The sequence below is a fragment of the Jaculus jaculus genome, chromosome 3 (genome assembly GCF_020740685.1).
Source record: "Jaculus jaculus isolate mJacJac1 chromosome 3, mJacJac1.mat.Y.cur, whole genome shotgun sequence".
Taxonomy (NCBI): domain Eukaryota; kingdom Metazoa; phylum Chordata; class Mammalia; order Rodentia; family Dipodidae; genus Jaculus; species Jaculus jaculus.
In genome coordinates this window covers 4,548,048-4,572,243 of record NC_059104.1, presented here as the reverse complement: position 1 = coordinate 4,572,243, position 24,196 = coordinate 4,548,048, and the positions used below count along the sequence as shown (strand labels likewise).

The 24,196-nt window shown below is 46.0% G+C and overlaps 1 protein-coding gene across 1 annotated transcript in view; it reads left to right on the top strand.

The window, feature by feature from the left end:
* The first annotated feature begins 2,947 nt into the window (after nt 1–2,947).
* The window catches only part of Myo16 (myosin XVI), a 524,203-nt gene continuing 502,954 nt past the window's right edge, over nt 2,948–24,196 (top strand). Inside the window, exon 1 of the mRNA XM_004663404.3 lies at nt 2,948–3,036. The gene's annotated coding sequence lies outside the window, so the exon portion shown is untranslated. The remainder of the gene's footprint in view (nt 3,037–24,196) is intronic.

Sequence of the window (24,196 nt, the reverse complement as noted above, 5' to 3'; positions counted from 1 at the left end):
GTGTCAATCAATTGATGAATGAATAAATATACTTCAAGCCCACCAGCCATTTTTCCAATAGGTCAGCAAGTTTGTCTAGTATGTCTGAATTATTTGGATATTTTTTAAAAAGCTACAATTTATGCAGAGGTGAATGTGTGCCCTGAAAATATGCACAGAGGAATCTGGACTGTGCATTGACCAAAGCTGATGTTTCCCAGTAATAAGATGTGGCCATAGTCCCCGTTTCTTGGCTCAGACCATGGTTTTCAGGGCCGGGACTTTGCTGTAGATGCAGAGTTCTCCGCAGAGGGTAGAAGTAGGAAGTCAGGTAGTAGAGACTTGCTCAATTCCTATGTTCTGGCATCTCTTTTGTCTGAGAAGGAACTCTTGAGGCAGAGTAGGTGTAAAGTGTGAGGAAGGCACTTGCTCCCCCCCCCCCCCCAGGGGACAAACTAAGCTCTGTAGTGAAAATAGAGGTCAATTTCCAATGATGGCTCAGTCTAGCCATGTCCTTCACTCCCCTGTCAGCCCTGGTCACCCTTGGGGCTAACAAACCTGGAGACATTGTTATTCAGATTGCACATCTGCACGTAAACAGAGATCAACCACAAACCTCATTTTACAGGGGGGAATTACCTTTGGGAACTGAGCCAATATTGACATTCCTAATAATACATGGGCTATAAACATGGATAACACAGTCATTTTAAAAAGCCTTATCAAAGTCAGATGTGTATTCCAGTCCTGTGGTCACACCAGGGTGTGGAATGTGATGGAAACAATTGGAATGCAAACAGTTGCATTTATCTTTTATGTTTCTTTCTTTTTTTTTTTTGCATAGCCCCTGCTGAAACAAAAACCTAGATATAAGCATACATCAAGCATGTACCTATATGTTAATATGTTTTTATTTATTTGAGAGAGTGGAGAGAGAGAGAGAGAGAGAGAGAGAGAGAGAGAGAGGGGCAGGCAACTAGGGGCATACAAGGGCCTCTTCCAATTCAGGTGAACTCCGGATTCATGCACTATTTTGTGCACCTGGTTTTATGTGGGTATTGGGGAATAGAACGCAGGCTGGCAGGTTTTGCAATCAAGGACCTCTAACCAGTGATCAATGTCTGCAGCTCACACACATATATTTTAGAAACACAAGCTCTTTAGCGGTATAAAGCAAGAACCCTCATACTGAATGGACAGTTACACTTCAGTAGGCACCTTCTGTTTTATAACTGTTGAGCTGCAACTTCTAGTGACCAGAGCTAAGTGTCATTAGGCTAAATTTGTGTATGTTTCTTTGCCTTAAAATTTTTGCAGGATGATGGGAAGTGAGGATTTCAGATATTGAATATTATATGCCACCTCATAGAAGGCTTATATTTTGCACACCATATTTATATTTTGTTTTGCTAAATACTTACAGTGCCAGGGAAACAAGTGGATGTGAACGCATATGTTTTCATTTTAATTTACAGCCATTCTTGCTAGCTTGCACCGTTCTCTCAACTATTGTTGAATCGTGTTAATAAATAATGCTAACATTGCCTTTAACAGAATGAACTGTACCTCCAGAACCCAGTGCACAGTGCAAGCACCTCCACAGAGTCTCATAAGGTAAATCATCCACTTTAATCGAACCTATCTTACAGTTTGCAGAATATACTTCAAATCATTTAAGACCATGAAATACAAATGGCAATGTAAAATTCTACCTTGTCGTTACTTAAACCATTCCTTAAAAATGCAATTTTGAGCCAGGCGTGGTGGCGCACGCCTTTAATCCCAGCAGAGGCAGAGGTAGGAGGATAGCCGTGAGTTCGAGGCCACTCTGAGACGACATAGTGAATTCCAGGTCAGCCTGGGCTAGAGTGAGATCCTACCTCGAATAACCAAAAAATAAAAATAAAAATAAAGTGCAGTTGTGTGCGCAAAGTACAAATTCGCTCTCCTTTCTGAAAACTACAGAGTCCGTACACTTCATAGAACCATTGTGCCACGCCGTATATCCCAGTGTATACAGCAATCGCTCCGATTACAAACAGTGGCATAAAGTCATTGCGTGCACGCTGTGTCTTGTCCCTGCCGGTTTATATACGGTACGTACATCCCCATGTCTATCACACTGACCCCAGAATTAATAGAACAGGTATCTCTAGGGAAAATGAAACGGGCGATGTGACACTTCTCACAGCAGAGCGAGAACAAAACCCGAGGTGGCGGTTGACATCTTGTATTTTTGTCTAGCCAAGAGCCTCGCAGATCTCTGGAATCCTGGGCCCCCAGCAAGCCTCCTGCGGGGCGAAGTTCGCTCTGGTGACGCCCGGGGCCCTGGGTCCCGAGCCGAAGTTCCTGCTCTGGAGTCCACGGGCAGGGTCCTGATGCCGGAGGGGACGGGTGCCCTGGCCTTCGCAGCTTCAGGAAGGGTCGCTCTGGGCACCCAGCCACCCCTGGCCAGTGCCCGCGCCAGCCTTTGTTCGGGCGGGCCGGGCCGGGCCGGGGTGCGGTGTGGGGGTCGGCGGTCCCAGCCCCTCTGGCCCGGCTCCCGCGGAAGTCAGCGCGCCCGAGCCCGGAGCGTGCGGGGCTTCTGGCCGCCGCCGGGCTAGAGGCTTCGCGGGTCGGGGAGGCGCCCTCTGAGAGGCCGGGGAACGGAGGGGGCGCGAGCCCGGAGCTCTGCGGGACGGGGAGGCGGGCGGGGGGCGCGGGGGCCGGGGCGGGGCGCGGGGCGGGCCGGCGGGCCGAGTCACCGCGGCGCGGCGCTGCAGGCCCGAGGGGCGGGCCCGGTGCGCTCAGGCTCCAGCCTCCTCCGCTCCAGTCCCGGCCTGAGCAGCCGCCTCTCCCCGCGCATCCCCGGGCGGCTCTCTGCGCCCATCCCCGCCGGCCCTCAGCGAGCCTCCCCGCGGGCCTTCCGCGCGCGTCCCCGGAGCTGCCGGGGCGCCTTCTCGCCGGCTGCTCCACGCGCGCTGCCCAGGGCGCACCGGGACTCGCCGCAGCCGTGCAGCGCCGAGCGGGGCTCGAACCCTCGGACGACGGGCTCCCGAAGACGCTTCTCTCGGGCAGGTAGGGGCGGTGGCGCGGAGCCACCCGCGGTCCCTGGAGCGGGGGACTCTTGGCGGAGGAGCCTCGCCTCCGGGCCTGGAGCTGGGCAGGGCGGGTGCCAGGGTCCCGACCGGCCTCTCCGGGTCCGGAGTGGGGAGCTCAGGGCATGCCTTCAGGGGCGTGGGGAGGGGGCTGCGCCTGTTCCTCCTGGAAGGCGCTCGAGGGCACTCGGCAACCTCGGGGTGTGGGGTGTGTGGAGAAAGAGCAGAAACCCTCTGAACTCTGGATGGCGCCCAGGAGGAGGGGGCGAAAGTGCCAATCACTAGGGCCGGGGATGCCGCCGGTTGCTATGGGAGATGCGAGATGCTGCGCGGTCACCTATGCAACGGCTCCTGAGGCGGCGGTGTGCGATTCCTCTCCGTTTGCTGCGGGGAGTGGGTGGGAAAGACGCGCTACTTCAGAGAACAAAGATGTGCGGGAGAGGGGCTCCCTAACCGTCACCTTTTCCGCTGATCCCACCGACCCTTCACCCGGACCCCTGGCTGATGTCCGCCGCATTGTGTGAGGCCGTGAGGTGAGGGGCGGGTTCCCGCGGACGGGGTGGTGAAAGTGTTCTTAACCGGTACCGTGGGTGCTCCTGAAAGGAGATGGGAGTGATTTTCATAGCATTTTCGTTTTCATTTTTACCAGAAAAGCAGTATATGCTCGTGGGTCAGAAGGCTTCCTGGACGGGGAGCCAGTCAGTATGAGAAAACTCTGTGTCAATTCTTTGCCCCCTGAAAGAGTGATCGACCCGGGAGGATCCACTGTGAGGAGCAGAGACGAGTCGAACTTGGCTGCTCAGAGCTGAAGGGGGGGTGAGGGAGCTGCGAGGGGTGTTGGCCCTCTGCAGGGCGCTCTGACCGGGCCAGCTGCCCTCGGCCAAGGGTTTCTTTGGGAGCCTCAGGACATCTCTAGTATTCTGCTGGGATGCCAGGTACCTGGTCACCTCATGCTGCCCCCCCCCTTCCCCCGCACCAGGAGGTTGCGAGTTTGTGTCTTGAAGCCCTCACCTGTTTCTCCTGGGGCATTTCTCTTAGGATCCAAAGAAGTAGGGACGAGGGAAGCCCAAGGCCACCGTCTTAGTGGGGACAACTACACACTCATGGCGTGGGCTTTTTCATGGCTGCCAGAATCCATTGAATTTTGATCCTGATATTTTCTAAAGCTTTGTAAGTCCTCTGTCCCATTTATCCATAGGTAAAGGAAGGTCTAAATATGCCTGCCTGAAGTTCAGTTTGTAAATACTATAGACATATTTGTGACGCACAGCCCACATTAACCTCTAAGGTCTCTTGTCACCTGCCTGAAGTTCAGTTTGTAAATATTGTAGACACATTAGTGACACACAGCCCACATTAACCCCTCCAAGGTCCCTTATTAGCCGTGGTTCATTTGTATGAGTCCATGAGAGGATGTTTGCTGGAGATTTGTGGAAACCAGGGTATATGTCATTGCTTTTGAGCCAACATTAATGTGTCTCACGGACCATATTATATGCGTAAAAATCACTTAGAGTGTAATATTAGTTTATTGGAGGAAAATTGCTTTAATCAATAAAATGTCTTCTAGAGAGCACAGTGTGAACCTGGAGTTCATCTGAGTCCTATGAGAATTGAGGGGAGATCTAATAACGTGAGATAATTTGTATGGTACACACCAAAATAGCTTAAGTGTGTGCAATTAATATTCAGAAGATCCCACTCCCCCAGCCTGTGTTGCCCTGGTGGCTATTAATGTCTGGAGCAAATTTAGTGTTGTGCAGATAAAGGGGAGTGCACGGAGTGAGAGCCCCCTGCAGGACATCGGTGTTCTTGAAGGAGGCTGAATTCAAATAACAAACATCTCCTGAAGAAATCAGAAAGGATGATCTGTTGGGTTACGCCACAGGCACACACAGAATGCATGCGAGATCCAATGTTCTGTATATGTGCATCTGTGTGTGTGCATGTACATACCATGCAGACCGCGAATGTGTGAGGAAAGGCATTCCTCTCCACCTGGGCTGTCTGAACACAGTGATGCTTCTCTCAACCTGTGCCTGCGCTTCAATGGCACCTCTGCCCTTTCCAGATCTCTCCCACAGGCAACTCTAAGGCCTTGAAGGCCCCTGTTCTTGTAATGACCAAATGCCAGACCATAACGGAGCTTGGAAAGTGATTGGCACAAACTACTATGAGGGCACAAAGGCTGAGAGAACCCAGGTGACCTTTGGCTGCTGCACATGCGAAGACTTAGCGGGTCCTTTGTCCCCACCAGCTGGAGGGCTAGAGCTGTGGGAAGAGGGAGCGACTTGGATGGGGAAGACTGATTTTTTTCTTGCCTCTTCTGGCCCCTGCCATTTTTGTGTCCGCACTGTAAGAGGTGTGCCTCGCTTGTCTAAAAGATTTCCATAGTGGGAAGAATGGGCTTGTCAAGAGAACAAGGAAACTGTTGAAATGAAATATATATACAGTTTGGTCACCTGGGCTGCTGAGGGCGTTCACAGGCCTGGCTTCCCTAGGAGACACCGGACTCGTGGTCAGGACACCTCACCCTCATGTCCTTTGCTTTTCCGTCCAGGAGCCCCTTTGGTCTGCAGAGCAGCCTGCTGAGGATGCTGGGCAGGGGTGGCCATCACTCCAGGCTCTCCGTTTCCAACTTCTGAATTCTACGCCCTTTCTCTTTCCACCCCATAGACTCCTGTCAGGCAAAATTTCTGGGGCTGTGAGACATGGAAGGAACTTTGCATCCTGTGTCTCGGGGCCCCAGTTGGCTTCACCTTCATGGTAATCCAGACTGCCTTGAATGCAGCTCCCTAAGGACTCAGGCAATGGTTTGTGAATGTAGGGAATCAACAAGCTAATTTAAGTAAAGGTTTATACCTCACTTGTCTCTCTTAAGAATGGGCTTTGATTCAAGGAAATGTGACAAATGGTGATATTTTTTCAGAGAGTGTAAGGTGGTAAGAAACTTACTAATGAGTTTGTCCTGACATTTCCACAAGATGAGCTGTTATGAATTAACCGTGATGGTTTTGAGTGTCAAATTGACAAGAGGTGGACTTGTGATGAACAACCTTCATTGTTAACTTGATTGGATTAAGAAACACAAAGGCCATTAGTAAGGCACACCTTGGGTGTGTCCATGAAGTTACCTCTGAGAGAATTCAACCAAAAAGGGAGGACCTATCCTGAGTGTGAATGGTATCATCCCAGTGTGCCATAATCCAGCTCTTTCTGCTACCGGGTCTACTGAGATGTGTCTTGGCCACAAGTCCCCACTGCCCCAAAGCCAACCTTCCCTACAATGACAGGCTGTGTTCGCTCCAAATGTGAGCCAAATGCACAGTAGCTTGACTTTGAAAAAGAATACTGTGCACCATCCCGAACCTCCTCAGCCCTCCCTGGTCCGACCCATTTGGAGTCTGTGGCTGGGACTTGATCCTCATGGAGTCATGTTTCGCGAGGATGACCAGCAAGAACAACAGGGTCTCCACCCAGCTGGAGTCAGCTCTCTTTCCCTTATGTAGGCTTATGTAAGAGTCTATGAATATTTTCTAATTTGGTTCTCATTGTTCATACAACAATGAGGAAAACTTGACATCAGACCAGAGCATAACTGCTAAGGAAGTTTGATTCATGTTATCTGATCACAGCTAAGTGTCCATGCCCAAATATAATATTTTCAAATACATTATACCTTCCAGTGTCAAGAACCGGTTGTGATTTTTCCCCTCCCTCCCTCCTTTTCTCTCTCGCCCTCTCTCTTTCTTTCTTTATTTCCTCTCTTTTCTTTTGAGAAGGAAGAATGTCTTGCTATGTGACCAGGTATACCTCACACAGGATTATAATACTTTATATACAATTTTGTTTAAAATAAAAATTATTCAAAATAAAATAAAATAAAATAAAAATTATTCAAAATGATCTGGTGTCTATGATTTCTGCATTGTGTTCTCTGAGGACATCGATCAAGTTGAGTGGCAACGTGGGCGTTCACTCTCTGCACCTCATATACGCCTGTCCCTATGCTCAGCCCTTCCTCATCCAGGTTCTCTGACTCCTGCCCAGCCTTGCTCCTCCCCCACCCACCGCGGGGTGGGGAGCTGGTGCTTTTAGTCTTGCAGGCTTGTCACCCTAGGCACCCCGTGGCTCTCTTGCCTGCAACCACGACAGGCCCGTGGCTGAGGTCTGCCACTGCCTCTCCAGGCCGATCCACCCTTGTGCTCTCAGCCCGTGTCTGCTGTGGGACACCTTGTCTGTGAGCTTCCCACAGCGTCTGAATTCTGATAGGCAAACCAGAGCCTAATCTCCGTCCCACTGGCCGTGCTCTGCGCACATTGGCCTCACCCACACACTCTCCCATTTTCTCTTCCTCGCCTTCCATCTCCATCAGTCATCCAGTCATCACCATTCACCTCATGAATATTTCTTGGATTTGTTTTCCCCTTTCTGACCTTCTACGGTCGCCTCATCCGGCTCTCATCATCCCCTGCCAGGCCCGGGGACCAGGCCACCATTCATCTTCCCACTGCGCTCTGTTCCTCCGAGTCAGGCTTACCGTTGCCAGCGTGATTTATCTTAAATGCAAATTTGACCACGAGGCCACTTGCTGACAGGCCTGGAATGACTGCTTGTTGCCCACAGTGTAGAGTGCAGTCCCCTCTGTGCCACGCAGGCTGTCCTTCCTGCCCGCCCCCCATGACTGCGCTCTTGCCTGTCCTGACGTCCTTGGAACCGCATAGAACTTTGGAGCCATTTGTTTTTCTTGTAACTATGCAGATCTACAGTTGATTTTTTTTATATGTCCAACGACTTCCTTTGTTACAGTTATTTGCTGAAGTCCACACGAACCACTGTAAAAGTAAGTTCCAGTCCTCCTTCTTGCTATGGACTAAGGCTCAGAAAGCACACAACTGGCTGTTAATTCTCTTGTGAGCTGGATGAGAACTTCTTCTAACTTTGTTCAGTCAACTTGGAGCATGTTCCTAAACACCACATCTCATGCATGTCCCTTTCCTGACCTCTCCTGTCCCTGCACTGTGACCACCACTTTCATAACTGCCTAGGTTTGGCAGGTGTCGTGTATGTGGACACACGAGGAGCAGATCCTGAAAGGATTCTGTCTTCGAGACGCCGGCACGCCCATGGGAGAGCCTCGCTCCAGCACTCCCTGAGCCTTGAGCTATAGAGTCCTTATCTCAGCCCTTGCCCCCATCTCAGGGCCAGCCCTGTTCATGTTTCTGACTCTTACTAACTTCTTATTTCCCTCCCTCCCTCCCTCCCTTCCTCCCTCCCTCTCTGTCTCTCCCCCCCCCCCATACACACATCTTCTTCATTTTACAGGCAAGAAAAGGAAAACTCAGAGTTTGAGTAATCCAGTCAAAGTTTTACTGCTAGCTTATTGCAGACCCACCCTTGCATAACACTCTTGTTATTCACCTTGTGCTGTTACCATCTTACCACTTTTTTTGTTTATTTTTAATTTATTTATTTGAGAGTGACAGACAGAGAGAGAAAGAGGGGGGTAGAGAGAGAGAGACAGAGAGAAAATGGGCGTATCAGGGCCTTCAGACACTGCGAGTAAACTCCAGATGCAATCACCAATTTGTGCATCTGGTTTATGTGGGTCCTGGGGAATTGAGCCTCGAACCGGGGTCCTTAGTGTTTAACTGGTAAGCCATCTCTCCAGTGCCCATCTTACCACTTTTTGAGACAACGCAAATTTGATTCTTTCAAGGTGCCATGTAGAGACCTGGGGCGATGGCTCAGTAGTTAAGAGCACTTCTTGCACAAAGATGACAGCTGGGTGGGACTGACACCACTGTGTTCAAGTCCCCAGAACTCACGTGAAGAGCTGAGTGTGGGGATGAAGGGATGGCTGAGCAGTTAATGTGTTTGCCCTGCAAAGCAAAGGACCCAGGTTTGATTCCCCAGGACCCACGTTAGCCAGATGCACAAGGGGGCGCACGCGTCTGGAGTTTGTTTGCAGTGGCTGGAGGCCCTGATGCTCCCATTCTCTCCCTCCCTCTTTCTCTGTCAAATAAATAAACAATAAACTATTTAAATTATATATAATATATATATTTAAAGAGCTGAGTGTGACCCTGCACACCTGAAATCCCAGTGGCGAGGGCAGCAGAGGCAAGGGAATCACTGGAGCTCGTAAACAGGGCAAGCTCTGGAGTTAGTGACGGGCTCTGTTTCAAGGAAACAAGCAGATGAGCAATGGAGGAAAACACCCAGTGTGCTCTGGCCTCCATGCGTACAGGGGCTGCTGCATCTGCACACACACACACACACACACACACACACACACACACACACACACACAATGCAGCAACATGCATGCCACATCACACCTACTACATATATGCACATGAAAAAAAGTGTCATGTGGAAACCCATTGAATGAGGGCATCTAATGATATCAGCATTAGCAGGACACATCCGACTTGTGTCCTGTGTGTGTGGGAAGCCTGAATACTAAGCATGTTGATTTGTCTGTGGCCCTCACTCTATGTCCTAGACTGGCTTTTTAACTCACTATGTAGTGCAGGCTGGTTTTTTCCTCATTCCTTAATCCTCTTGCCTCAGCATCCTTAGTTTTGGGACTATAGATCTCAGCCACCACACCCAACTTGCTTACAATATTTAGATTGTGATTAAAAACAAATCATCCCAAATAAACAACGTGGTCAATTCAGACTGTGGCCCACAAAGCCTGGAGCACTTGCTAATTGGCCTTTACAGAAAGTGTTTGTTGAGCCTTGATCCCTAGCTAGAATGAGAATCAAAGCTCCTGTGTAGGATAGCTTATGTAGACTTCATCAAATAATTGTGACAAAGAAACAACATATAAAAAGGAAATTGTGGTCTTACAGAACTAGAAGAATCAAAGAATATATAACCCTTACTGTGCTCAAAGAGAGACAGACGGAGAGAGAGAAGAGAGAGAGAGAGAGAGAGAGAGAGAGAGAGAGAGAGAGACTGTGTGTGTGTGTGAGAGAGAGGTGGTGGGGGGAAAGGGCTTCTTGCTGCTGCAAATGAACTCCAGATGCATTGCACCACTTTGTATATCTGGCATTGTGTGGGTACTGTGGAATTGAACCAGGGGGCAGCAGGCTTTGTAAGAAAGTGCTTTTAATTGCTAAGCCATTTCTCCAGGACTTCATTAAGTTTTTGAATCTTATTATTTATCCATGAATAGTTATCATGATAGATATGATTATTGGTAACAAGCAAAGAAAGTCAGTTAGTAGCTCACAAATATCACTGTGGGCACTTTTGCTTAAAATGGACATTTGAAGGTGTGGCTAAGGATGAGCTTGACAATTAACTTGTTATAAGCTAAATTGAATTATGCATGAAAGTCAGCTTTGAATTTTTCTATAACTAAAATATTGAAAGCACTTTAATTTCATTTTTATTACTGGAATTAGTATTTGAAAATAAACCCAGGAGGTTAAAGCCTCTGGTATGCAGTTCTTTCTGTGTGCCTTTAATAATCACATGTGAAATATTCAGTAATTCCTGATGATAGGTTCTTACTCTACTCACTCATTTCCTTTCCAAATTAGATTCTTGGTTATTAGCAGTTCAGTACTGTGTGGCTGGGAGTCCCTCGACAGAGCCAGCAAATCTTGCCTTAAAAAGTCTATTAATATTCTTTTTGTCTTTATTATTTAGAAGAGGGAGCCATTCACTTTAAATTTATTTCAGTGATTCACAGCTCAATGCAAGACAAAAGAACATAACCTAAGAAACAAAGAAACTTGGAATTGAACAATAAAAATTTGACTGTTTTTATTTTACAGTAGGCAGAAACAAATAGTGGCCTGTGGGATGACACATGTAACTTCTCAGAAAGCAGCTCATTAAACTATCAGGTCCATAAACAGCCAGCTGGAGACACTAAACAGGCTTTTTCCTCATGTGTGTTATAAAGCAGATATCCCCTCGTGTGTGCTATAAAGAAGATATCCCTTTGTGTGCATTAGAAAGCAGATATCCTTTCGTGTGTGCTATAAAGGAGATATCCCCTTGTGTGTATTAGAGAGCAGAAATCCCCTCCTATGTGTTATAAAGCAGATATCCCCTTGTGTGTGTTATAAAGCAGATATCCCCTCAGGTGTGTTATAAAGCAGATATCCCCTCTTGTGTGTTATAAAGCAGATGTCCCCTCGTATGTGTTATGAAGGAGATATCCCCTCTTGTGTGTTATAAATCAGATATCCCCTAATGTGCATTATAAAGCAGATATTACCTCATGTGTATTATGAAATAGATACCACCTCGTGTGTGTTATAAAGCAGATATCCCTTCATGTATGTTATAAAGCAGATATCCCCTCATGTGTATTATAAAGCAGATATGCCTTCATGTGTGTCTTAAAGCAGATATTCCCTCATGTGTGTTATAAAGCAGATATCCCCTTGTGTGTGTTATAAAGCAGATGTCCCCTCATGTGTATTGTATAGCAGATATCCCCTTGTGTGTGTTATAAAGCAAATATCCCATCAAAGCAAGGATGTGCCATGAGTGTAATAGATCAGTCAGAAGATTTACTTGACAAAGAAAAGGACTGGTGTGTTAGTTACTTTTCCCATTACTGTGACCAACTACCTGACCCGAAGCCACTTAAGGAAGCCCGGATTTATGCATGCTAGCAGTTGTGAGGGGATGCAGTCCAGCAGGGCAGGGAAGGCGTGGCAGCAGAAGTCGGAGGACACCTGGTTACATTGCACCGCAGTCAAGAAACAGAATGAAGAGGAAGAGGAGTCAGGCTATAAAAGGCTTATTCCTCTGATCTAGTTCCCCTGGCAAGGCTTCACCTGTAAAGGTTCCACAGCCTTCCAAAACAGCCATTAATTGGAGAACCAAGTGTTTGTTCAAACAGGTTTATATATGATGGACACTTTACACTCAGTCCACAAACAGCTGGAATTCCATGTCTGCTCCCACACCTCTAACGAATACCTTGAATACCTCCTGGGGCCTCACTAATGCTATAAGGTATGCAAAATGCCTTGTAGAGTTAAATGTAGTATTGAATGGGACAGAAATTTCTAGGTTGAGCACTGGGCAGAGGCTGTGCATGCTTCTGTTTCTGCTGACCTGTCATAAGAAGACATCACTGTATTAAAATTTTTCCTGGGCTGGAGACATGGCTTAGAGATTAAGGTTCTTGCCTGTGAAGATTAAAGACTTATGTTCAACTCTCCAGGTCCCACGTAAGCCAGGTGTACAGTGATGCAAGTGTGCAAGGTTGCACATGCACACAAGGGGGCGCACATGTCTGCAGTTTGACTGCAGTGGCTGGAGGCCCTGCATGCCAGTTCTCTCTATCTCTCTCATAACAAAAATGCCAGTCTGTTGGAGTTGCCTAAAAAAAAAAAAACAAACAAAAAAAAAAAAAACCTTTTGAAAGTTTCACTCATCCTCTGAATGTCTTTGCACTTAAAAGAAAATGTCCTTTATGTCCCTCAATGGAATGGGGATGGGAAAAGGGAACCAAAGAGGGTAACCCAAAGGGAATATGGCCAAGTTACAATATGCTCTTATGTTAAAGTTCCTGATAAAAATTATTTTCAAACAGAGCTCTCTATTAATAAATCTATCTTTGTGAAATCAAAATGATGAAAGGCTGTGCTGTGGTTGGCTTGATTCTAACTGACAAACAAGAACTTGTTGGTGACAGATATGTGATAAGAATATAGAGAAAATTTTTTCAACACCTTAACTTCATGTTAGGCCACGATTGTTTTATGTGCAATATATCACAGGAAGAAATGGAACGAATTACAGCACTATGATCAGAAACTGTAAAATCAGGTGAGACGTAGATGGAAAGAGAGACTCTAGAGAGCGGAAGAATGACTTCTTGGTCATCTATTACTGTCATGTGGAAGCAAGAGAAGTCACATAGAAATGCCATCCCACTCTCCAGGGACCACTGGCGAGGTGACATTTAGTCAGGACACAGGTGCAATGCATACAAGCAAAGTTAACCATCACATGAAGACGTTGAGTGTCAGGTGTGCATCTCAGAATGATCAGAAGCAAGAAAACTGCTGGAGACAAAACATCGACTCTCCATGCCTTGTTCAGAATATGCACCAGGCTCGGCCCTCCTTACTGACTCTGTGAAGCAATGATCTAAACACTATTCGCCACATTTTTCCTACTATTAGATTATACTCAGATTAAAGTTTGTGGTGGTTTGAATAGATGGCCCCCAGTATATTCCATTTTTTATTTGTTTGTAGTTTGCATCTGCCAACTGGAGGTGGTGTCACATGGCGGATCTTAAGGTGTGGTGGTGGGTTTCAGATTTCAATCTAAAGATAGGCAAAATGTGCTAGCTGGAGTTACTGCAGTGTGCTGTGTGGCTTTTGGCTTTTGGTTTGTGCCTTTCTCTCTCTCCCTCTCTCTCTCTCTCTTTCTGCTTGGACCTGTGAAGATAGGCCAGCTTCTTCTGCCATTATGGAACTTCCCCTAGATCTGTGAGCTTCAGTAAATATCCCTTCCTCCATAACTGTGCCTGCTCTGGAAGTTCATCTCAGCGAACCTGAATCTGTCTGCTACAGAGACCAAGATAGGTGAACTACAAATATGAATTAGCCAGTGCCCTGGGTAACTGGGAAGTGATGAAGAGTTATAGAACTGTGAGTCATCCACCTGAGCTCCAAAGTGATGCATCTGAGAAACTGTGAACTGATGGATATATTTCCATCACAAAAAATTATGTATCACACACATTATAAGTCACTTCCAAACCTTTCAAACATGAGGCTCAAGAACACCTCACAAAAGTAATGATAGACTACTTCGGCAGCTTAATTTGTGGATAGAGCTTGATCTAAAACATGCTAGGGGGGGCTGGGGAGGCGGCTTAGCAGTTAAGGCGCTTGTCTGGGAAGCCTAAGGATCCAGGTTCAATTCTCCAGATCTCACGTAAGCCAGATGCACAAGGTGGCTTAAGCATCTGGAGTTCGTTTGGAGTGGCTAGAGGCCCTGGGGCACCTGTTCTCTCTCTCCCTCCCTCCCTCTAGTAAATAAATAAATATTTAGAAAAAATAAAAATGAAACATGCTAGGGCTTGAACCTCACTAAAATTGGGGATTGAGCTGATTTGTTTCTAAGATTCTTCTTATGCTGTGCACATTTCTCAGAGTGTTTATTATTCTCTTGGTTTTTATTTGGTGTCACCCTGTCAAAATTGTGACAAAAGCACAAACATCCGACTTAGCAGTTTTTCATTTTTGCTTCTTTTCATGCAACATTGAAGCTGCGTACTCATTGTGCTCCCACTCTCCAGCCCACAGTGACTGCGTTTTGTTCGGTTTCATGAGCTGTCTGGGAACCACGCGCAGGCGAAGGCATGCGGCACTGGCTTGTTTTGTTTCAGGCTTATTTGACTTACTATATAATACTCAAGGTTCTCTGTTTTTGTAGCCTATTCTAGGATTTCCTTCTATAGAGGTTGAATGTGTGTGTATGTGTGATATATATGTGTATGTATCGTATATATGCAAGTATAGGTATATATAGTATATAATATATTTATGCCAGCATAGGTATATATATAGTATACCATATATAAATATAATATATATATATGTATGTATATATATATATATATATATATAATATATATAATACACACACACACACATATATATATGCAAGTATAGGTCTTACACTTTCTTTATCCATTCAACCATCAATGGAAATTCAAGTTATATAAACTTTCACCTTAACTAAATAAATAATAATGCATGGGTGTGCAAATGTCTTGTCAAGATTGGTCAATTGTTTTTGAGTTATATGTAGAAGTGGACTTACTGGGTCATATGTTCATTTTCTTAAAAGTTTTGGGGAACCTCCATAGCGTTTTCCATTGTGGCTGCACCATTTTACCTTCCCGGTCATAGTTTACAAGGACTCTGATTTCTCCATGTCCTCACCATTGCCATCATACTGGGGGAGGAGATATCTCAGGGTGGTATATAGGGTCAGATCAAGCACCCAGCATCGGTCTTCTGTATGTGGGTGCCCAGTTTGCCCAACACCGTTTGTGAAGACTTCCCTGTCCCAATCAGACCCTTATCAGAGATCAGCTGACTACGCATGTGCTCAGGGCTTTCTTTCTGTGATCTTTGTTCTGCTAAAAGCCTACTTGTATTTATGCTGTGACCACACTCTTTTGAAGACTGGAGTTCTAAACCCATTATGTTATCAGATATGTCTGAAGCTTCTGTCTTTGTTCTAAGGACCATTTGAGATTCTGTGGGTTTTGGATTTTTTTTTTTTCCTACTTCTGAAAAAGCACCCTTGAGTGCTTTATAACGATTATGCCACATTCGTGTGTCGTCTGGTTGTGATTTTACCATCACGTTCTACTTCAGGAGCCCAGGACATTGTTCCTATTACTTGTTTGTCTGATTTCCTTCAGAAGTGGGTTGTTGTTTTGTAGATGCGGGAGCCAGAGGTCTGTGGCTGATGCACACCCAGAGCAGAGCACAGACGAACCCAGGGAGAGCGAACAGCTCACTCCCCGTGCACCTGGCGTGTGGCCCTCCCCAGCACTGGGCACCGTGGCGTTGCCGCTTGGGTGTGCGCGATGGCCTTCCTCGTGGGCAGGGTGACCCGCAAGTCCACAGTCATTGGCCCAGCAGTCCCCCCGCCCTGGCGACTTTCTTCCCCTCTGGTGACCTTTCCGTTTGAAGAACATGGCTTAACTGAGGGTGGCCCAAACTTCGCTCTCTCTGTTGAGTCTCATGTCTCTGGTTTTGCCTCCTCCCTGGCTGCACGGCTCCACCTTGCCTGCTTCTGCAGGACAGCTGTCCTGTGGACCGAAGCCCTGCGAGTCATCCCCTGTCACCTCCGACTGACCCGGAATGTCTGTGGGCTGCAGAAGGCTAGTCATGAGTGTTCTTTAAAAAGTTAATTATCCATCTGCAGGTGTGGGGGGACAGGTGGAGGTGCGTGAGGTCTTCTCGCTACTTAAAGCAATATCCACTGGGTTGTATGTGGGTGGCTGGGGAGTTGAACCTGGGCTCAGAGGCTTTGCAAGCAAGTGCCTTTAAGCACGCAGACATCTTCCAAGCACCATGCTGCTTATTTTGATAGTTAACATCCATCAACCACTTTCATTGAAAACCATCAAGCTACTGAGGAAATATATGTGATGCAAAGAACTAGTGAGCACATTGAGATGAGGTGAACATCTGTGTTAGGAGTAATTAAGGAGTCGACAACCCCTCCATCCACCATCTCTGAGCGTTATTGATCCTTCCACGTGACTGTGGGGTTTTGTGAATGACTTATTGAGGCTTGTTGCACTAATTGTGGGATATTCAAATTCATGTTTGAATGACTCTCTTCCTGTGAGGACACCACAGTATATTGTCCTCTTCCATTAGTGACTGAGCTTTGGGGATTTGTGCGCATGGGTATTTTAGTAATGGAGCTGCTCCTTGTGTCCTGGCATGCCTCCTGGACAAATATGTGTACACACAACTGAAGGAAGTGCTCCCAGGCGGCCAGGGCTGAGCCCTGAGGTGAGTACTCAAAAGGAATAAACAGCTAAACAGATATGAGCAAGTTGATGTTTTCGGCCAAGGATAATTAGAGGCAGTGTATTTGAGAGAACTGTCTGTTCCCATTGGTGAATTCAAACTATGAATGGCAAAAAGTCGGCATGTTAAGGACCCGTCTTGACCACAGATCACATGTGATAAATATGTGCATGGTAAATGTGTGGGTTATCATTAACTGATGCTTAGTACAGTGAGCCATGTTTCAAGTGCGCATGCCAATATGGTGCTGAAAGTGGCATGTGGTGTCTTGTAGTGTAAGCCGGGGGGCTTACATTTATTCAGAGAATTATAACAATCAAAGATATGACCAAACGGAATATGCAGCAGAAGAAATCAAGTACAATAGTTAGAGCCATGAAAGAGAAATGTGAAAGATTTTCGTAGAAAGACTTATCTCAGAAAAGTGTAGAAATAATTTATTATCTTTCCTGCAGAGAAATGATGATGCCTATTTCCTTGTTTCCTTGTGCATGGCCTTGAGTCAATGGATGGATTAGAGGAAGGCTGGATTAGGGCATGCTTGTTATGACTCATAATTCACTCCATGTTTGACTTTAATAATTGTAAGGGGAGGGAATGATGAGTGTGCAGTGCTGGTAGCATGGTTTTAAAGAGCTGCCCAGACTGAAGCAGAGAAGTTTCTGTCCAGATGTGACTAGATGGGGATGTTTGTAATCTTCTCAGTTATTTCTCCCTGTCATGGGAGTCAGGAAAAACACACAGTCTTCAATGGGACAATCACCCTGGTAACCTTAAGCCATCCAGTTAGAAGCACTCTCCTACTTCTTGAGCAGGGAGGAATTTCTTCATCCTAAATTATAGCTTCCACTTGCATGTGACTTAGACAATTGCCCTGGTTGTCATACAAATAATTACTGCTTGCTAAAGGGATAAAGTCAAAACCAAGGAAAAAGCAAGGGCAGATACTTACAGAATGTTGATTCAAATCTCCCATGGCATGGAAAGTTGAAGTGGTAGCTTTCTTTGGAGTCTGAGATTACTTCATTCCAAATAACTACGACGGACAGGATCAGGAAATGCAGCTAGGTGGGGGCTGTATTGAATTTAGAGAAAAGAATTCCAGAAGCTTTAGAAACTCAGTTCATATTTTCAGGAATTAAAGATTCTGTACATGAAGTGTTGATGTGCCTTCAAACCAACCACTTGAGAGAGAAGAGAGGATTAAAAACAAATACTCCTAAGTGTTTTGTAAGAAATTTTACTTTGAACATGTTGAAAAGGGGGAATAGATCCTATTGTTTAGATATTTTCATGTTTTCAGAAGACCATCAGGGCAATAAATTTCTCAAATCCACGTCCATCATGATCAGTTAGCCAGAGGCAGTACGTCCAGATTCCACCTGGCGCAGCAGATGGGCTCAGGTTAGTGGCCCGCAGCAACGTGTGACATGCCAATGGTTGTGTAAAGAAGCCAGCTCGCTTCACAGAAATAAACCAGGACAGCAAGTTTTCTGCAAAGTGGAAATCAGTCTCTCCGCCTCAGATTCTGTCTCTTTCTCCCTTCTTCTGTTTGTTCCCTTCTCTCTTAGTCTTTCTAGCTTGGACCTTTTCAGTAGTTCTCTTCCTTGTAAGACTGCACATCTCAGCAAATTGGTGACTTAAAATGAGCGTTAAGCACAAGTTTGAACCCTGTACATGGAAAAAAATGAAATTTACTTGGCTGAAATAAGAAATATGTAAAATACATGTACATATATATGCATACACATGTCATAAAAAAAGTCAAATATAGCCGGGTGTGTTGGTGCACGCCTTTAATCCCAGCACCTGGGAGGGAGGTAGAGGTAGGAGGATAGACATGAGTTCAAGGCCACCCTGAGGCTACAGAGTGAATTCCAGGTCAGCCAGGGCTAGAGTGAGACCGTACCTCAGCCTCCCCCCCAAAAAAGTCAAACAGATACTTACAAAAGGTGCCTCAAGTATCAGAATTAGGAAGTGGAGACATGGCTCGGTGGGCAAAGGTGCTTGCTTGAAAAGCCTGACAGGGTTCCATCCCCCAGTACCCATGTAAAACCGGGTGCGCCGAGGTGCACACATCGGGAGTTCACTCACGGTGGTATGAGGAGGTCCTGGTGGCCCATACTCTCTGTCTGTCTATCTGTCTCTCGCAAATAAATAAATTAAAATAATATTTAAAATGGAAATAATATAAAAATAACAATGAGAACTCAGTTCAGAGTAAATATGGTAGGGAATGTGTCTTCTGGCTCCTGTTCATGTTAAAATAAGGAATTTCCATTAGTGAGTTTATAAAAATAAATAGAATTATACCATTCAAAATGAATGCTTTTGTACTTCAATACTGTACTTGTCTCATGGAAGAACATAATTTACTAAACAATTTCAAGGAATTAAAATAGACTTGGAGTAAAGAGTTTAACCTAGGTGCTACCAGGGTATAAGACAACAGTTTACTAGGAGCTGGGTGTGGCTGCTTGTCCCTGTAATCGGGGTGCTTGGGAGACCTGAGCTACAGTGAGACTCTGCTTCAAATAAAAACAAAAAGACATGAATTCACCCTTTTGGAATTCCCTTTGTGTATGTACTGTGTCCTTCTTCCTCTTATCTTCTGCTTTGTGTGAGAGCTGCGAAGGTCATCAGCCATAGTGATATTCTATGATTTAAGAAGTGTTTATTGTGAGGTCTGTCTGGTTAGGGGCTTCTGTTGCTGTGAGACTCAAATGAAATAATGCATGTAAAAGCCACTTACAAAGCAACAAACTGCACTCTACACCCACAGATTGCTCTTACGTGACTGCAGGTAAATATGTGATGGTCAACATAGTGAAGCCACGGGTCATTTTACTTAAAGAAAATCTAGTAAACGTGGGAATAAAAATATTATGAGACCATATATTTGGTTATTTGGAGTTTGAAGATTATTTTGAATGCCTTGATTGTGAATTTGAGTTTCTTATATGTAGCATCTTGTCAGTAAACTCCTGTCTTGGAGGAATAAGCAAACTTAGCTTCTGAAATTAAAAAAATAATGGCATGTGGAGCACATTCATTATTTGTTAGGGAAGAAATTGCTTCATAAAATCCATTGAGAATCTGAAACGTTTTTATAATTCACAAAATTATCATGAGCAGTTCAGTTCTCTTCAGTCTCAGATACATTTAAATCAATAAACGCTTCCCTTTCCATTGTCTGAATGCATACAACTTGGAAGCATAGACAAGAAACCATATCTCCAAAGGAGGGGTGCATGTTTCAGAAGCACAGTAATGGCAGGTCCCTAGAGCTTACCCACAGCCCCTCGGCCATGGTCCCTAGTGACAGACTCCGCGCTCCTGTCAGTCAGTAGAGGGTTGACACAGGCAGGTTTGGGGTATTGAACTTGGGTTGCTATATGCAGTGGATAGCGTCCTTTCTATACAATCTTTCCTTCCCCAACCTCTATCCATTCCAGCTGTTCCTCTTTTAAAAAAATAGTTTGTTTTTATTTATTTATGAGAGAGAGAGAGAGAGAATGAGCAAGCCAGGGACTCTAACCACTACAAAGGAACACCATGTGCATCTGGCTTACATGGATTCTGGGAAGTCGAACCTGGATTCTTAGGCTTCGCAGGCAAGTGCCTTAACCACTAAGCCTTTGCTCCAGCCCAGCTTTTCCTTTCTTAATGCACAAAAGGGGACTGAAAACTGAAAGATCCAGAGGATGTGGAGGAGTGATGCGGAGCACTGACTCCAGCCATTGTGTACCCGTTGCATTCAGGACCTCACAGCGATGTCACAGACTCACCCATGGTGGGGCCCGTCAGCAGTTCATCCTGTAAGATGGAAGAGGGTATGAGGCCCGGTCCAGGTTTGAAGAGTTATAGGCTGGCAATGATGGCTGGTGTTGGAGGGGCAGGAGGCATTCTTGGAACGCTCTAGTCACTAGCAGGACCCACACAATCACCTCCTTTCCTTTCTCCCTCTGGCCCTTACTTCTCTTTCCCTCTTCTGCTTCTTCCACTGTCTGTCTCCTAGCTTCTGTCTGAAGTGGCCATAGATTTATCATGCTAGAAATGAGAAGGAAGCGGGGTACGGCATGTTCTCCCACCTTCTGGAATGCATTCTCTCTGCAGAGGTGAGAATGGAGCTCGTGAAGAGTGAAGGCAGGTGGAACACTGCTGCCGGGAAATGAAGGTGGGAGAGCGTGGGGGGCGCCCCGGCCAGCGAGCAGGGGCTGGTGAGGGGCTTCCCCCCAGTGAGGCAGCTCTCCGCGCTGCACAGGATCAATCCAGCTCCTTTGTATGGCTGGTGCATATGAATTACAACGACTTGGAAGTTTATTAACATTTTTTTGAAAGTCTGGGCTGGATGGCAAGCCGAGCAAATGATTAGAACTTGGATTCTAGCTTGTTTTAATTATCTACCAAATTCTATTTCCAACACAGTTATCGGCTGGAGCAGTCTTGTTTTGTTGTTATTTTTGTCAGTTGCAAACATGATTGGCTGCAATATAAGTGTGCTGGGTGTCACTTGTTAATTATTTCCCTCACCTTCTGAGGAAGCTGGCTGGTAAATAGCTCTACTCACACTGAAAGCTGTCTTCTTTATGCCTAGTAATCTGCCTTGGAACATGGCATTTAGGACCTTAAGTAGTTTTGCTTCTAAATGTAATTATAGTTAATGACCTGTTTTGTAAATACAATGGCTTTTCCTTTCTGAGGGTAAACTGCCTCAACTGTCATGGCTATGCCCTGTTAGGAGTGACTTGAGGATTAGAAAGACAGACAGACACAGGTAATATGATAAAGCTGGGATCAGGTGGTCTGCAGGCTCTGCTGGAGACACCTCAGCACCGCCAACCAGCGTTCGTTTAATTTATACACAAACAGAAAACCAGTGGCAACAACTTTCTTATATCACATATAGAAAAAGCATGGAAATGGGAGACAAGGTTAGGATGACGTAGGACTGGTTTTCTGCAGTACTGTTTTCTGCACAAGGTCAGGACTGCACACAGTCCAAGTGCAGGAATTAGGGGGGCATGCCTGGCTCCAGTCTCCGCGGTTTCAGCTGCAGGTAGACATGACTGCGCCTATGTCAGTGGCTCCAACTGGTTGTGACTCTCTATAGTCAACTATATCTGGATGTGGGGAAAACAAAGAAAATAAATGTGAGCTGTATGCATTTCATAAAGTTCCTATGATTGCATGTATTTTATACTTTGTTTTGGATTTACATATGTTAATTATTTTTCCAATGTAAAAGCAAAGCCCAGGTCCTGGAGGGAAGGGCGAACAGGCAGTTCAGAGGCAGTTTTAACAATGTCCAGTGATGCACTGGAAAGGAGTCTTTTAAAGATGTGTTTACAGCGCAGTAATGTGCTAGAAAACTTGGAGCTCTCCAAGTCCTTCCCTCAGGAAGCAGCGACATGAAGAGACAAATCTGGCATGTCTGTCCCTGTGGTTACCGAATTGATGCATGAACAACTGCATAGGTAACATGCCTTGCATATCTGCCACATTTCCCACACGTGCATTTAAAATACGTGTTAAAAATGTACCCAGTTCTTGAATCCCACAGTGTCTGAACGGACATGCCGATATCTAACTTTTCATGAGTGTATGAGTTTCTTGGTCTGCTGTAACTCAACTGCCACAAACCGAGCAGTCTGCAAATAACTGTATTATTTCACAGCCGCGGATGTGGGAAGTTCTGGGTGGAAGTGTAGACAGAGTCAGATTCCCTGGCGTGACAATCTGTCCGGGTGTCCCTGATGGCTCCTTGAGGCCAGCTAACAACTTCGGGGTTCCGTGGCCAGTGGAGCCTTCATTACCACGTCCTGCCCTCACTGTGCAGGTTCCTTTGTTTCCGTGTTTCTGCTTCATCATGTACAAGTCTTGCTGTATGAGGTCTGAGCAGAATAACCTCCTCCTGCCTAATAGCAGCTGCAGTGATGACCACATATACCAGTGAGGCCACGTTGTAAGGTCTTGAGGGTTAGGTCTTCAATATAATGGTTTGTGATCGGGGAACATGACTCAGTCAAGACTGTGAGTGTCAAGCAAAGCCGCCAATCCTTCCTGTGTGCCAGTGACTTAAAACACAGAACCAGTTCAATGTGAAAACAAGATGTGGCAGGTACTTAGTGGAATGGAGACAGGCTGGAGGTCTCAAGGTCAGTGTTGACAAAGTGGTCGTGTCTGATGGAGGACAGTCCTAACTAGTGGGGCTCTGGGGAGGTGGAGCCTTTCAGGAGGTATGCTGTTAGCGGTGAACCTTGAGGTTTATTAGTCCAGCCACACCATGTGTTCATAGCCAGCTCACTCCCTCTTCTGGCAGCCTGCTCTGCCATGCTTTCTCCATGATGAAACTTCTTCTTGAAACTTTAAAATAAACATTTTTCATTCTCTAAGCTGCTTCTGGTGAGGTGTTTTGTCTCAGCAATGAGAAATTCACAACTACAGTGACCAAGCCTGTATCCTGCCCTGAATTCTGTTGCTTACTAATGGAACCGATACATAGTCCCCAAATCGCCCCTCTCCCCTGCCCTAGGTGGCCCTGATATTCGCAGCTTGACTCTATCCTGACTTCACTGTCCAGTTCATCTCCAGGTACCCATTTGGGTGTTACTCTACAGGCCTTGAGCTTTCTTTTTAAAATTTTTTTTATTCATTTTTATTTATTTGAGAGTGACAGAGAAAGAGGGAGGGAGAGAGAGAGAGAGAGAGAGAGAGAGAGAATGGGTGCGCCAGGGCCTCCAGCCACTGCAAATGAACTCCAGATGCATGCGCCCCCTTGTGCATCTGGCTAACGTGAGTCCTGGGTAATTGAGCCTTGAACCGGGGTCCTTAGGCTTCACAGGCAAGTGCTTAACCGTCAAGCCATCTCTCCAGCCTGGCCTCGAGCTTTCTATATCTCCCTGCTGACTTACTGTTAAATCATCTTGGAGCCTGGTCTGAACCTTTCATGGCACATGTCAGTATCGACTTGGGTTGAAGAGTCTCAGCTTTGGAGAGGATTTAAGAGGTCATGTGTTCCAACCATTTACTCTGCGTGAACCTTTCAGCCACATCCTGGAAGAGTGGCTCTCACAGCAAATGAGCCATCAAAATTGCCTCAGAATGAAGACTGAGTGTAAACTGAGACCCCGATTCAAGTCACTTATCTCAAAAGATTAGTAAGCAATAGGCAATAGATTAGTTGCTATTCTTGTTGCCAAGATCAAATACTTGACAGAGAAGCAGCTTGGGGAGGGTGAGCTATTTTGGCTGAAAGTTTCAGGGAATATAGCCCACTGTGGCAGGGAAAGGTATAATGGCATAAAACTTGAGCAGTCTGCAAGAAAGCAGAGATCCAGTGGGGCTGGCTTAAAAACTTCAAGGCCCTCCTCCAGTGACCCACTTCCTCCCGCAGTGCCCCACCCCCTAAAGGTTCCTAGGTCCTCTGAAACAGCCCACAAGCTGGGACAAAGTGTTCAAACACCCGAGCCGGTGGGGACACCCGTAGTCACACAATGGAGCGGTAGCTAAGTTGGGTTGGTCAAGTTTGAAGTGTTTACACAAGTGGCATTTCTCTTGTAAAGTGGAAACAGTCCG